Here is a 14,156-nt window from a genome sequence, read left to right as displayed (position 1 = left end):
TTTATTAATATTCGATTAAATGCCGTTGAAATTATTTTTTTAATTATCTAATTATTAATGATTTTGGACAAAGTGCGCAGTCGTGACAACAATATTATGCGCGAATGTTTTAGGCTCTGCGAAAGGAGCTTGCCTCATTTCGTACAAATCAGCAGACTTGCTGAGGTTACGAGACGTAAAGTCCATACAAAAAAAATTCAGAATTATTCCAAACATAATCGGAAATTTATTTACGTCGAGAAATCGCGGCATTTATTATTTAATTTACGGCGCGGCGCGCTGTGGTTTTTTTAATACCTTTGCAGTTGTTTTGTAAACTGTGTAATACTGTAATACATTCCTACATATGCGATCTCGTTGGCAAAATAAATTATTTTTATATAACATAAAATAATGAAGTGATTAAGTATATTAATATGTCAATATGCAATTAAAAAATATTTTTCTTAAGAAGGTAGGCTTTAAATAATCGCCTAGTATGGAGTCTTCGCCACTGGTATTATTAAACTTGAAACTAAGTGTTTATATTTCTTTATTTTTACAATTACTGCGGGAGCATTAGTATCCCATTAGTTAAGTCGAATACCAGCGCCGTCTTCTGGTAATTTATCATTTAAGCTTTTTTATTTATTCACCACCATTGCAAAACGTAATATAATGTATATTTTATAATGTTGTTATTTTTGCACAAAAAAATACGCATAGAACTTCGTGTCCATAATAATATTATCATATGCTTTACGCTTTAGGCAAAGTGGAAGGTCACTTTTGAATATTAATATTATTTGATTTAATATTTGATTGATATTGAATATTATTAAAAGCCTTAAATGGAGATGGACTGGATACAAAGCTCGAAGAAGAGACAATCGTTGGACAAATCTAGTCATCCAGTGGTATCCAAGAAGTACAAAATGTCCGCAAGGTAGACCTAGAGGCCGCTGGATCGATGAAATGATAAAGTTCTGCGGAAGTATGTGGCAACGCAATGCACAAGACCGAGAGAAGTGGAAGCAGCTTGAAGAGGCCTTCATCCAGCAGTAGATAGATTCAGGCTGATGATGATGATGATTTAAAGCCAACCGTAAAATAGATTTATAACAAATTAATTGTCTTAAATTTGTCATTGTTATTGATGTTTAATATTAATATAATAGGGTCGAGATGTAGAGAATGACGAGTTTTGTTAATACGAACTAACGCCATAATTACATGCACAATAGGTAAACATCAAAATATTAATAGACCTACATAAATTTGCGAAACTATCGAGATAGCGAAGCAACGTCGTGTCCGCAGTCATAATTTTTACCATTTTTTTTTAAATTTCAACAATCCAGTAAATACCAAAACAGTTTCGAAACAACACAATGTAAATTGAATGTATTCAGGTTCATTGTATCTTGCATAACATGGATTCAGTATATCTTTGATATACCGTTTTTGTATCCGTATAACTGTCGATCCTTCTATTTTTTAGACTTCGTACGTGTTTCTAGAAATCTACAAAGTCAACAACGTTTCCAATTCAAAGTATTCATTGCTTTTCGATTGTTACTTGCGTGGATACACGTGAGTCGCGAATTATTTGACACTGACAGATGTGAGCTGTCACTAGTGTCTTGCGCAAGTTCTTATACATATAATGTTTACATTGTTAACTCTAGTTATATCCGTTAAAGAGCCGATAAACGGGTAAATATTGTATAATGATTTCATGCATTTTCGAATTTCCGACAACAAGAAAATATTAATATAGGTAGGTACGTACACTATCACTTCTTCTTCGGTCATATCCGCCCCTTAGTTGGAGCATATGAACACCATGAGGCGCCTCCAAGAATCCCTGTCTCGCCAGGCCCTCTCATCCAGGTCAAACTAGCATCCTGTAGTTCACCGTTTACACTCTGGTCTATATAATAATATATAGTATTTAGCGGCCTTTCAAGGCGCCGGAATCCAGTTGGCTTGAAGAACAGACAAGACAGGTTGAAGTTTTCTTCTGGCATCTGCAGCACGTGACCAAACCAGGTCCATGTGGCCTCTTCACTCTCTGCATGATGGAAGGCTGCTTGTTGCAACAATATCAGACCACAGGAAAAATAATTAATTTCCTTGACCACTATTTCTAGGATGAAAATATATTTTTTTTTAATTTTCCCACTATTTATTTTTAATTATTAAAAAAACCGGTTATGTTCATTATAATATTAGTATAAAATGTGTTATTAGGTTAAGATGGTTTTGGTTAACTTTACTGTTAAAATATATAAACTACGAAAATAAATAATAATAACTAGTTATCTTGTTATTTATAATTTCACTATAATAATATCGTAGAAAATTAGTTCAAGACTCATATTCATTGATATATTATTGCAAATTTCCGTAATCTCATGATAATTTACTCAGTTTATATTAGGTATACACATTTATATCTTACGGATATGCTTCATTAAGATAATTTAATATCACTTGGTGACGTTAACCATGGTGATTAATCTTATATCATAAATATCATTATCTCGGGGTGTTTTAGTTCACCCTGTAATTTAATATACCCACATCATTCCAGAAATGTGTGATTAAATTATAAAATAGCTTGTAGTATAGATTACTTCCGTAAGGAAGTGATGCCAAAAAAGTATTAAAATCATATACCTACTAACTGTCGTCATTCATTCATTCATAACGCAAAAAAAAACACAAAGACGACACGTGATGATATTTTAATGTTTATTAATATTTTTAAAATAAAACACGTTCAGATATTATTACAATTTTAAAATTAGAATTATCCAAATCCGGGATAATTTTATTCATATTTTCTACGTTGTATTGACTATCCGGTCTTCCACTGTTATTTTTCAATATATCTCTCATAACGTTCAACTAACACTATAATATTCCGATACTTGTAGTTTACTATATTCACAATAATATTATATATCGTCGTTGAAACCAGAAAATTGTGTAACTCCAAAAACACTTCTTTACAGGAAAGACAAAAAACAATGGTTTCCTATACAAATGTGTGGTTATGGAGTTAAATCATTCATAATTTACCAATGTTAATTTTTTTTGGAATTAGATCATTTGCATGAAGGGAAAATATTAACAGCGACAATTAGATGGCATTCAAAATCCATTTTCGATTAAAACTTAGTTACACATTTTTCTAGTTTCAACGACGATATTGTATTATTTTTGTTACAAAACTATTTTTATTACCCGACATAGAACGCAATGATAGCAACACTTGGCATATATTTAAAAATCATAGAAATACCCCGTGAATTTTTATTGTTTTCTTAGAGCTTCGTTAAATCTAAAAAATATTACTTATATAAAAAAAATTGCATTTGGAGCGGGTAAGGTATTTATTATTGATTCAGCAGAATAACTTGGACGCCCTCAAAAATTATTAAATGTGTTTTCTCTGTCGACTTATGATACATATTATTTAGTTTTTTGGCCAGTATAATAGCATTACATAGCAGTACAACAGCCATAATATACTCTATATGGCACTATTGAAAGGAATATTAAAAGCTTTCTTCTCTGTGTCTCCCTCTGACAATACTATATTCGATATAATGCGTTTCGTCTACTTCCGCAAAAATGTATGTATTTTAAAATTAGTAAAACTTTACGTGATATTGGACACATACTGGGAATATGGTAGCAGAAAAAATTTATGGGGGGGCACTGAGTTTTAGTTTTATTGACGTGGACGGCTTGCTATAACAGTCGCAATATAGTAATTTGATTTTTATGGTGTTAGATTTTGGGATTATGACTAAAATCATGTGTTTCAGAATAGTCAGTGGCGGAAGCCATATAGTTTTAAAACGTAGCTCATCATACCTAATAATACTTTTCGTTAATCCTATTTTCTTAGGAACACAATATGGTCTTAAGCCAGTATAGTTCAGTCATTTTTTACGGATATTTTGAAATAAATTTTATTTCTGGCATGAAAGATGACATTTTTTTTAAATACAGCTATAATCCCGTGTTCGGAAATTTGTACGTATGCAGTTTGCCGTGTCACACTTCACCGTGAAATGTTGTATCGGAAATATATGGTCGTATATTAAATACCGTCCAACCTCTTAGTACCTACTGAGATAAAATTCATGTCTAAATAAAACACGATTCTTGTCGGTTTACAGGAAGCCAGTGGCAAACAAATTTTTAAAATAGCCGATATACTGGAGTATTTGTTAGGTTAAGGTAGGTTAGGTTAGGTTTTCATTCTTGAATTCATGATATTTGCCAAAATCGGCTATGAAAATTGAATTAATGTTCAAATTGAATCTAATAAAATTGGAAACATGACCGTATGCTATACGGTCTTTCCGATAGAAACCTCACGGTGAACTGTGCTACGGCGAAATGTTTTATGTACAATTTACATGTAACTCTATAAAAATAACCCATATGCCAACATTGTGTGGTCGAATGATAAATGAATAAGGAAATTAATTTCCAACATTATTCTGTTTTCTATTATCAAACGTACCAATGCAATCATTTATTATTTTGTATACTAACTTACGTTGAAATCGGCCATTACTTGTAGTCTTTTAGTTTTTCTACTGCCTTGACACAATTTCTTTACGAAACAAAAAAAAATGGAAGCGAATTAGTTAACCGAGGGTTTGTACTAGTTTTATGGTCGATGATTTTTCAAAATGTGAAAAACCGTTCACGCGGTGAACGATAAACAGAAACAAAACATTCATTAATAACAAAAATGAAAAAAATAAATGAGTACAAATCAAAATTACCGTGATGTTTTGGCGCCAATGTGGCCAGACAAAACACAAGGTATGCTGTACAATTATTAAATTAAATATTATTACGTCAAAAGTAAACTTGGTACAGTGAAAACACAACGTTCAACAAAACTTTATTGTTTTGAGTTTATTATCTCGTCTTCTCATTCCGTAAATCAGAGGTATAAAATTTATTATGTGATATTTTTTTGCTGGTTGCAATAACTTTTTATTATTATATTTTAAAAATTTGTAATCAATATGTAACTGTTTGTTTCCTTAATAAATAAAAAAAAATATTTATATATTCATAGATAAAATCTATCTATATATTCTAAATACATACCTATAATAGTTAGTACATATTCGGTTATATTTTTGACGTAGAATACGTTTTTTTTAAATCGGTCCCATGCGGGATGTCATCCTGAATGAAATTAGTAACATTTTTTGGCACACCGATAAAACTTCCCAGACATTGCCACATAACCAAATACGCCCGTATCTTGGCTCGTTTATACCACCCGGACAAAAACCACCCACAAAAAATATAAAAACATAATATAAAATAAGTGCTTTTCTGGTTTTTTGAATTGCGATAATCAGTGTAATTTGAGATTTAATCCGTTGCAGCTGTTAGTAAAGTAATAACTTAAAATCATCAGCTATAAACATTTAGTTAATGCCTTTGTATGGTAGTATTTATTTTCTAATTTAGAATATGTAAGAAGGTTAGTTAGCACATAATATTGAAATTCAATTTTAAATCGTTTATATTTTTTTAATACTCGTATTTATAAAACGTATGTTTTTTTTGAAGTTATACTTCTTTAGGCGCGTTTGGAAAATCAGATCAGAGTGTATTTTTGGCGTGTGACATGTAACACATAATTTATTTTTTCACACAAAAATAAGCGCACTCGATTGGATTCGAACCACCGATTGTTCGGTTATCAGCCGAACGCACTGCCTTTACGCCACAGTATTATATTGCAATCGTGACTATTATACAGTATAATATTATAGTTTAGAATTGTTCCGTTGCCTAGGCAGCGAATTTATTATTGTCGGCCATTTGCAATTCCTTACGTAAACAAACTATTAAACGTCATAGTGGCAGTTATTACTTTACAAATAAAAACAATGATAAATAATTGTATAATTTAGTAATATAAGTTAAAGTGTATAGAAATAAACCAATGGCGTTTCAATAAGCGGTCCTTTTTCTTGAGTGTGTAATTTAACAAGATAATTAAGAGCTAGTCGAAGAATCTAGGTTATCACAAGTTTTGTTTTTGTTTTGTTACGCCAAAGAAGTATAACTTCTAACGCGCGTACATAAGTATACGCATCGATTTTTTTTAATTTGTGTATCTGAAACATAATATTATGTAAAAATAAAAATTATCTCATTTCTAAAATGTTTTGGCGGCAATGTCTGGGCGGTAATGTCCGGGCGGTTTTTTCGGGACCCCACATTTTTTTACAGCTATAACCCGGCAACCAATCGGTTATCGTTATCGTTATGTCGTTATCATTTTGGACAGTAAAAGATGCATAGTTAACAACTAAATACATAGAAAAGAAAAGGCGTGTGTGCGAAGCCATAGCGAGGGGTAGAGGTAGGCTGTTAAGATTTGACATTAATAGTGAACTAAACACTAAACTTAGTCCGTCATACTTATTTTTGTTTCAATTTTACTAATAATGCAAATTGCAAATGGTGCTGGTTAGCTTTTAGAGTTCAATTAAACCCTGCCTAAACTAAACAATTATAGTGAAGGTACGTTTGAAAATCTGACAAAAATAGTGTAGGTGGACTTTGTCAGTCATACTTATTTTTTTTTCATTGAATTAAGATTAAAAACTGCAAATGGTGTCACCCCCTGCCTCGATCTAACCATAATAAATAATAAATATTCTTCTATATACAAAATATCTAAAACTATGTATGATTGAATGAATTTTAGATATTTTATAGATACACGAATATTGTTGACTATTATCTACTATGAGTAAGATTAGGCAGGGTTTAATTTAAAAAACTAACAACACCGTCTACACATAGTAATCTTAGTTCAACGATAACAAATACGTTTGACTGACAAAGTTTAGTGTGCACTATTTATGTCGGATCTTAATAGCCTACCTCTACCTGGTGCAAAGTGCAGGATGTGCAGTGAGGTAGCGTAAATTAAGCCTGAATTGCGTCAAGACAAAAACTCCACGCTCGAACATACGCACTCTTCCGCGATACAGGCTACCGTCGATTTTCTTCAATGAATTACAATATTACGTTATATTATAATATTATTTGCCTTGATTGTCAGTAGGGCAGCGCGATACAACACAGCACACACACAGTCTATCTATGTCTGAAAGGGTGTAACAATAAGCTGTCTCTCTCCGACGCACGTAAATTTGCATGCAGAAGATTTTGCGTCTTTGTTGCGCGATCGCATAAAAAGAATACAGACGTTGCATCCCCATCATACGCTCTGCACTATGTCACACAATTAATGTATTTCGCTCAAGCATTTGTTAATCCATTCACTGTATTGTATTAAAATTTCATTATTTTCATGAATTAAAAAAAGAATACTTACCAATGAAAATTACTTAAAATACACCGACTAAATTAAAATACATACATACCCACCGATGTACATTGGTATTCTTTAGCTATGACTATATTGTTAACCCTATATTTATTGCTTGTCTTATGAATTAATTATTGTCAAAAATATTATTATTGAGAGCATCGATACGAATATTGACAGGTGGCACTCCCACATAATAATTTGTAAATTTAAAGTATTCATTTACAACACATTTTCATCCAACCAATTACTTATTTAATTTTCTTCATTAAAATAATAAATTTATTTTGATTTTTTAATTTTATGAAGATTTGATTTTTTTCTAGTAATCCAAGGGAAATCAAAGTCCCAGCTGAAGAAATATGATAACTTGTTTTTATTTAGCACTTTTCCGCGGAAAATCTGTAAAACTAATTAAAAAATTTCCTCACAGTGTCAAAAGTTGCATAATTTTTTTAATTCCTCCGGGACAAATCCAAGTAATTTCCACTGCAAGAATATTTCACAGATTTTTATTATGATCATGATCGGTTATTTTTGTATTGGAACCACGTCTTCAATTTTAAGTTTTTTACCTGAATAGGATTATGATTATTTTCTATCTTATTGGGTAATTTTTCAATATTTGAATGAAAGATTTATCAAGTAAAAAAATATCGATATTTTCACAATAAAATCTTCTCGAGAAACGAGAATCAGAAGTTATTATAGTTTCACGATTTTTTTTATTGCAAACAAACTATATGCTTTGAAATAGATTATACGCAATTGTCTTGGTATGTTCATTATTGATTGGCCTTATCTGGGTCCAAATCAGTTTTTGTATGGATACAAAACCCTTGACCTGATCAAAATAATGCTAATATTTTTCAATGTAAATTTTATTTAATACCCGATGGGATGGGTGAATTTAGAAATACAATCTCTACTCGATGGTGGCATAAAAACTCCGTATTAAATCGAAAATGGTCAAATTTAGGACATGGGCTCTCAACTTGAATGCCCGTAACACCAGGGGATGCGGTACTTATAGCATTTAAGAAAGTGTGATGAAGAGGAAAAGAATATACTGTTTTTATTGCCACGTTTTTATTAGCTTGTATTCTTGGTTGTCCGGTACAGATTTTTTCTTGTTTGTCCAAGATTTTTAACTAACTTCCCGACTAGCTAGACATTTGAAACTTTTAGAATATATAAGAACACAACGACAATGCATTCTTTTAATACCTTTGGCCATCTTTAAGCAGAATAGAATTCATTTTCAGTGAATTCTGTTTTGTATGTTTCGGAAAAAATTCGTTAGAAGAAATATTTACTACTCACTATTATTGGTTGCTAAGAGGTCCTAGCAACTAAATTATTAATATATACGTGCGTTACAATGGATATCAATATGAAATGTCAAAATGACATTTCTGTATTCTATAATATTTATTCAGTATTTCTATCAAGTACAATAAAAAGTTTTTATTACTACATAGAATTGTCAAGTTTATATGATTCAACAGAAAATTTAAAAATGTGGTATATAAATAGTTCTTTTTATCTTGTAATAATTATTATAATATGATTTTCAGATGATCCGAGATGTTCAAGGACGATCACATTGAATTGTGTACTTATAAATCAAAGTCCTGAAATGCAATTTAAAAACAAGATTTTTGGTTATGTACTTGCCAGCAGATAAAATGACAATTGGCCAGACATGTCGCTCAGCAAGTGGGCAACCGCTGGACAAATGCCGTCATACAGTGGTGCCCAATACGCCGATACAATGATACGCCCTAAAACCCACTGCATAATGATCTCATAAAGATCGGCGGATGATGTATGTGGCAGCAAAGAATTAGGCACCTAGAAGAGTGGAGAGAGCTAGGGGAGGCCTTTATCCAGCAGTGAATTGACCCCGGCTGATAATGATGACTTGCCTAACAAAACATGATGCAAAATCATTATTGTCAAACAAAAACTTCTTGTCCACGTGTTAAAACTGAGAACTAACAATTCCCGCCAGTGCAGCTAATCGAGCTTCCGTTTTCAAATGAGGAACGCCCACAAATGTATCATTTCATTTTATGCTCTCAATATGTACGGATCTATCAATGTACGGAGTTTGAAGCTTTTTATAATAAAAATATGTCTAAAACAATCAGGAGTGATGTTAGAATTATTATTAGTAAACTGTTGGTTCATTGCAAAGGAGGAAGAGTCAGAGAAGAGAAGGAGAGCCGATACATTAGTCACTTAGAAGTCTTCTATATGCGACTACAGTGACTTCCTGTTATCGCCGATTTCTTGTTGTCGGACTGTATCTAATATCATTATATTTTTTTATTATGTACTTGAGTAAATTGTGGACTCCGATAATCTAGGAATCAAACAATGAATGAGAAGCAGGAAATATAATTGCTTCATTGAATATTATAATGGGAATTAATTTCATTATTTACAGTTCTTCAATGTTCAATTTAGATTTACAAATTATATATTTTCAAACATACATAATTTTGAAAACTCTTCTGAGAAAATATATTATAACCAACAGAAAAAAATTTGTTTGACAACCCGCAGGAATCGATCCTGCATCTCTCGGGTATCGCGCCCAGGCACATATACCAATATGCTAAAGGCGTCGTACTTAATTACAACAAATTTTAACTAATGGCTTTTAATACTCTATAGTTTATGGTGTTACATTCTTAAATCGTGTGAATTATTTGTTGAATAAAAAAAATAGTTAATTATATATTTTTAGTTAGATTTGTTCACCAAGTACCTGCTGTAGGTGTGTGTTATTAAATACTTGATAATATTGTTGTCTTAAAATATCATATATTTTTTATAGTAGAATGCATACATTAATCAAAGCGTGGAGGACAGGTTGAATACCCCGGCCTTATACTATTGTATTATTAATTTGCAGGAAAGATATCTCCAACAATGTGTTTTGTTAAATACCAGATTTAGAATGGATGGTATTATGTTACTCTAGCTTGGCTTAATCTGTAAGCACAAAGCAACCTACCTGTAGGCTGTCAGTAGGCAGACTACGGTGTTAATTATTCACAACTATTAGAGCAGCTTTCATTAGCACCGGTTTTCAAAAGACTGACTTTGATTTAATATGTAACTCGCGCAAGCAGACGGTTAAGCCTTATAATTGCTATCAAATTTGGTAAAGTTAATCCATATCGAGGATGCTATTACAAATCAAACTGTACCTAAACACTGTATACATAGATTAACAGGGTGTTTCATTCGGGAGAGATAATTAAATAATACTCACCAAGCAATCTGTTCTGTAACGCACTCAGTCTTAACCTAACATAATATCCTGACCCACAAAGGGTGCATAATTTGCTGTTAGTCTGAAACTTTCTCATGAGCAACTACCCAACATTAATTAAGTAACTACGCATTCAAGTATGTTAAATGATTTTTTAATCCTAATACCGTGTTTATACGCGCGTGTTTTAACATGTACCTAACCGAAAAAAAACCTTTTTTTTTTAAACGGTACATGTTCAAACACGCGCGTTAACATGATCTTACTCCCTACTTCATTTATCGTTTTGTTAATTTATGGCTACGGCCGTGTGTTGTTGCTTCACTGGGTAATGCCAAAAGAAATGTCATATTTAAAAAAAACACTACCTTATTCTTAGGTCAATAATTATTATAAAGCAAATATTATTCGTAGGATGTTTATCACATTTGAATGGTCAAAGACATAGCTTATATCAGTGTCCTTAGAATTATCTTCAAATGTGTTAATCGTGCCCATTTTTTAATAATAAATTGCCTAATTCTTGTCAAATTTGGGATCACAGAGATTATAAAATATAATTTTTTCTCGTAAATATTTCACTATATAATTTTAACATTAACCTTACTTATGGTTTGATAAATGCGTTTAAAAAATGATAAATCTTAAAAAACACCACTGCACATGGATGTACTGAAATATGACTATATTCTAAAACATTAGATCGAGAGACTTAAAAGAATAATATTTTTTGTAATAAACATACTTTATGCAGTCATCAAACGTTAGGCTTCAAAATTATATAAGTAAATAGATTATGTACAATGTTTAAGGAATGTTCGGGCTAATGCATTGAAAATACCATAAAATTCTCCATTTTGACCTACGTTGGGCATGTGGGCGTTAATTTTAAATATCAAAACATTAATGATTACATCGGGGAAAAAAATAATTAGAAATCTATGAATAGATGCATTCCCCTCCACTACCCGCACCTCTCATCACCCTTTCAGGCATATACCGTAGCGTAACGAACAAGAAGCGTCCTTCAAAGTTGTGCTGAGAGCATTTCCTTTCAACCAATGAATGGGAACACTACCAGAGGACCTTCTTATTATATCAATCCATCTCTCTTGATTAACAGCATCTCTAAAGATTCTAAAAAATAAGAACACCTTATAACAACATACTTATGGTGATACGAATTCGATAAATAAGTGAGAAACAATTTTTAAAAACTACGGCTATATTTTATACACCACCAGCCGATGCTCGAGCTTTCGCAATCGACTCGTTTTTTTTACTTAATTGTGAAAGTTCAAAAATAATTCACGCGGACTTCATAATTATCACTTTACTTACAATTTTTTTGGAACGACGAAATATCAGCAGATTTCATAAAATATCAGTAGATTCAGTATATTGCCAAAAAATATTAGTAGATCTACTGAAATTTCAGTACCTAGACATGGCAACACTGCGTCGTGAGTCGTGATGGCAAAAAGCCGTGCATAAACCGTATGTGAGAAAAGAGAGCTGTTTCGGATTTTGACCGTTCGATTTTCTGCCGTGACGGCTAAAACCATATACTGTGAAAGGAGGGTAACAGCTGAATGTAGAACTATTCTAAATTGAGACAACTTAATGAAATTATTTATTATTTTTATGGATAAATAAATGTACGCATTATATCTTAGAGGGATTATCGATGAAAAAAATGGTGCATATTATATTTGTCTATATAAATAATAAATTCATAACTGAAGTTGTATTTTTTAAAAATGAGTGTTTTCTGTCAGAATCATCCCACTAATACTAGGTCTAATACTACTAAAGGTCAAACGGCAGGAATAATATTTTTGTAAGTTCGTTGTATTTCTTATTATGAATACAAATCTCATATAAAGCCGCGTTCACACGGTCCAATTACACTTGGACCGAGTGCCATCCAAGTGCACTCGTATGAGACATCTTCATACTAATTATTCCTATCCAAGCTACTTGGACCGCGTTCTTCTCATCCAAGTGCACTCGTATGAGACATCTTCATACTAATTATTCCTATCCAAGCTACTTGGACTGCGTCCTACTCATCCAAGTTAACTTGGATAGGAATAAATAGTATGAAGCTGTCACTTGGGTGAGACATCTTCATACTAATTATTCCTATCCAAGCTACTTGGATCCTACTTGGACCGTATCAACGCGGCTTAAGCATGACAATGTGTTTAATTTTTATTATCAACTAGCAAAACCCGGCATGCGTTGCAATACCACTCAAAGAAAGAAAGTGTTTGTGTTTCAATTCCATTTATTAAGGTACTTTTGGATACACAATATTTTTTGTTTTTCCGTCTGGTGCGTACACGAATAATTTAGAAGGTTTTCCAACGCGTGAGCAGGCCACATACAGCTTTCCATGTGAGAAGCATGGATTTTACAAATTTGGTATAGGAACGCATACGAATATAAGAAGATAGAATAGAAGAAGAAGACGATAATTGTATGTATTGTTGTGAATTTGTCATTCCTAATATCGGTTCTCCAGTCGCCATATACTTACCGTATACCAATGTTTCAAGAGGTTACGCGCGACTATCGCTAAGGCGCCTATGTGCGCGGTCTTCGCATGTAACATCGATGTGACGTTCCTGGAAGGTTTGATGTATGGCTGTGAGGCAGACAACGCAAGTTTAGGTGTGCAAGCCGGCATAGAGTAATTTCTCTCACCATGATCGCTTCCTGAAACAAACTTTCCACGCATCAGGGCAAAATAATATACGTTTTTTAAACAGCTGTATCCCCACGTCTATTCGTACGTCACAAAAAGTCCAAATTGCATAGTTTAGAGATATTCGGGTTGAAAGATATTATTTAATCAAGAAAAATGCAGTTTCTAAAATAAAACGGAAATATTTGGTTTATTATGTATATGATGCTATTTTTGTTAATTATTTTTTATTAAATTATACCTTAGTTTTATTTATTTATTTATGATTTTACATTTACAGTGTGACATGTTTGCATTAAATTCTTACTTAGAATAAAAGGTAGTGTCAAAATATTTACTGTTCCTTTAGAAACACCCTGTAATTAAGCGCAGTCATTAAACGTCAATAATATATTAAAGAATGAAAGAAGTTATTTAGTCACACAACGAGATTGCTAAACCAAAATGGCGTAATTTTACACGAGAGCGATTTGAATAAAGACTCTATTTAGTTTCATCATATATTTATTATATTATCCAAAAAATAGAATAGCTTTTGCTGACACTCTTTTGGGACATCTTACCTACACATACAAACATAACTCATGTTGAGTAAAATCTTTCTTACCCATATTTGATTGTTGCAATCATCATCATCAGCTGGGTTCGATTCACTGCTTGATGAACGCGTCCACTAACTCATGCTACTCTTCTCGGCCCTTGGTTCTTTCCTGCCATGTACACCTACTGAACTTTATGGGTTCGCCTATCTAGTACATACTTTTGGTCGTTTGTATGAC

Source organism: Rhyacophila brunnea, unplaced genomic scaffold (genome assembly GCF_057557595.1).
Source record: "Rhyacophila brunnea isolate RB1 unplaced genomic scaffold, BYU_Rbru_1.0 scaffold_1, whole genome shotgun sequence".
Classification (NCBI taxonomy): Eukaryota; Metazoa; Arthropoda; class Insecta; order Trichoptera; family Rhyacophilidae; genus Rhyacophila; species Rhyacophila brunnea.
Note: the sequence above shows the minus strand (reverse complement) of the source record.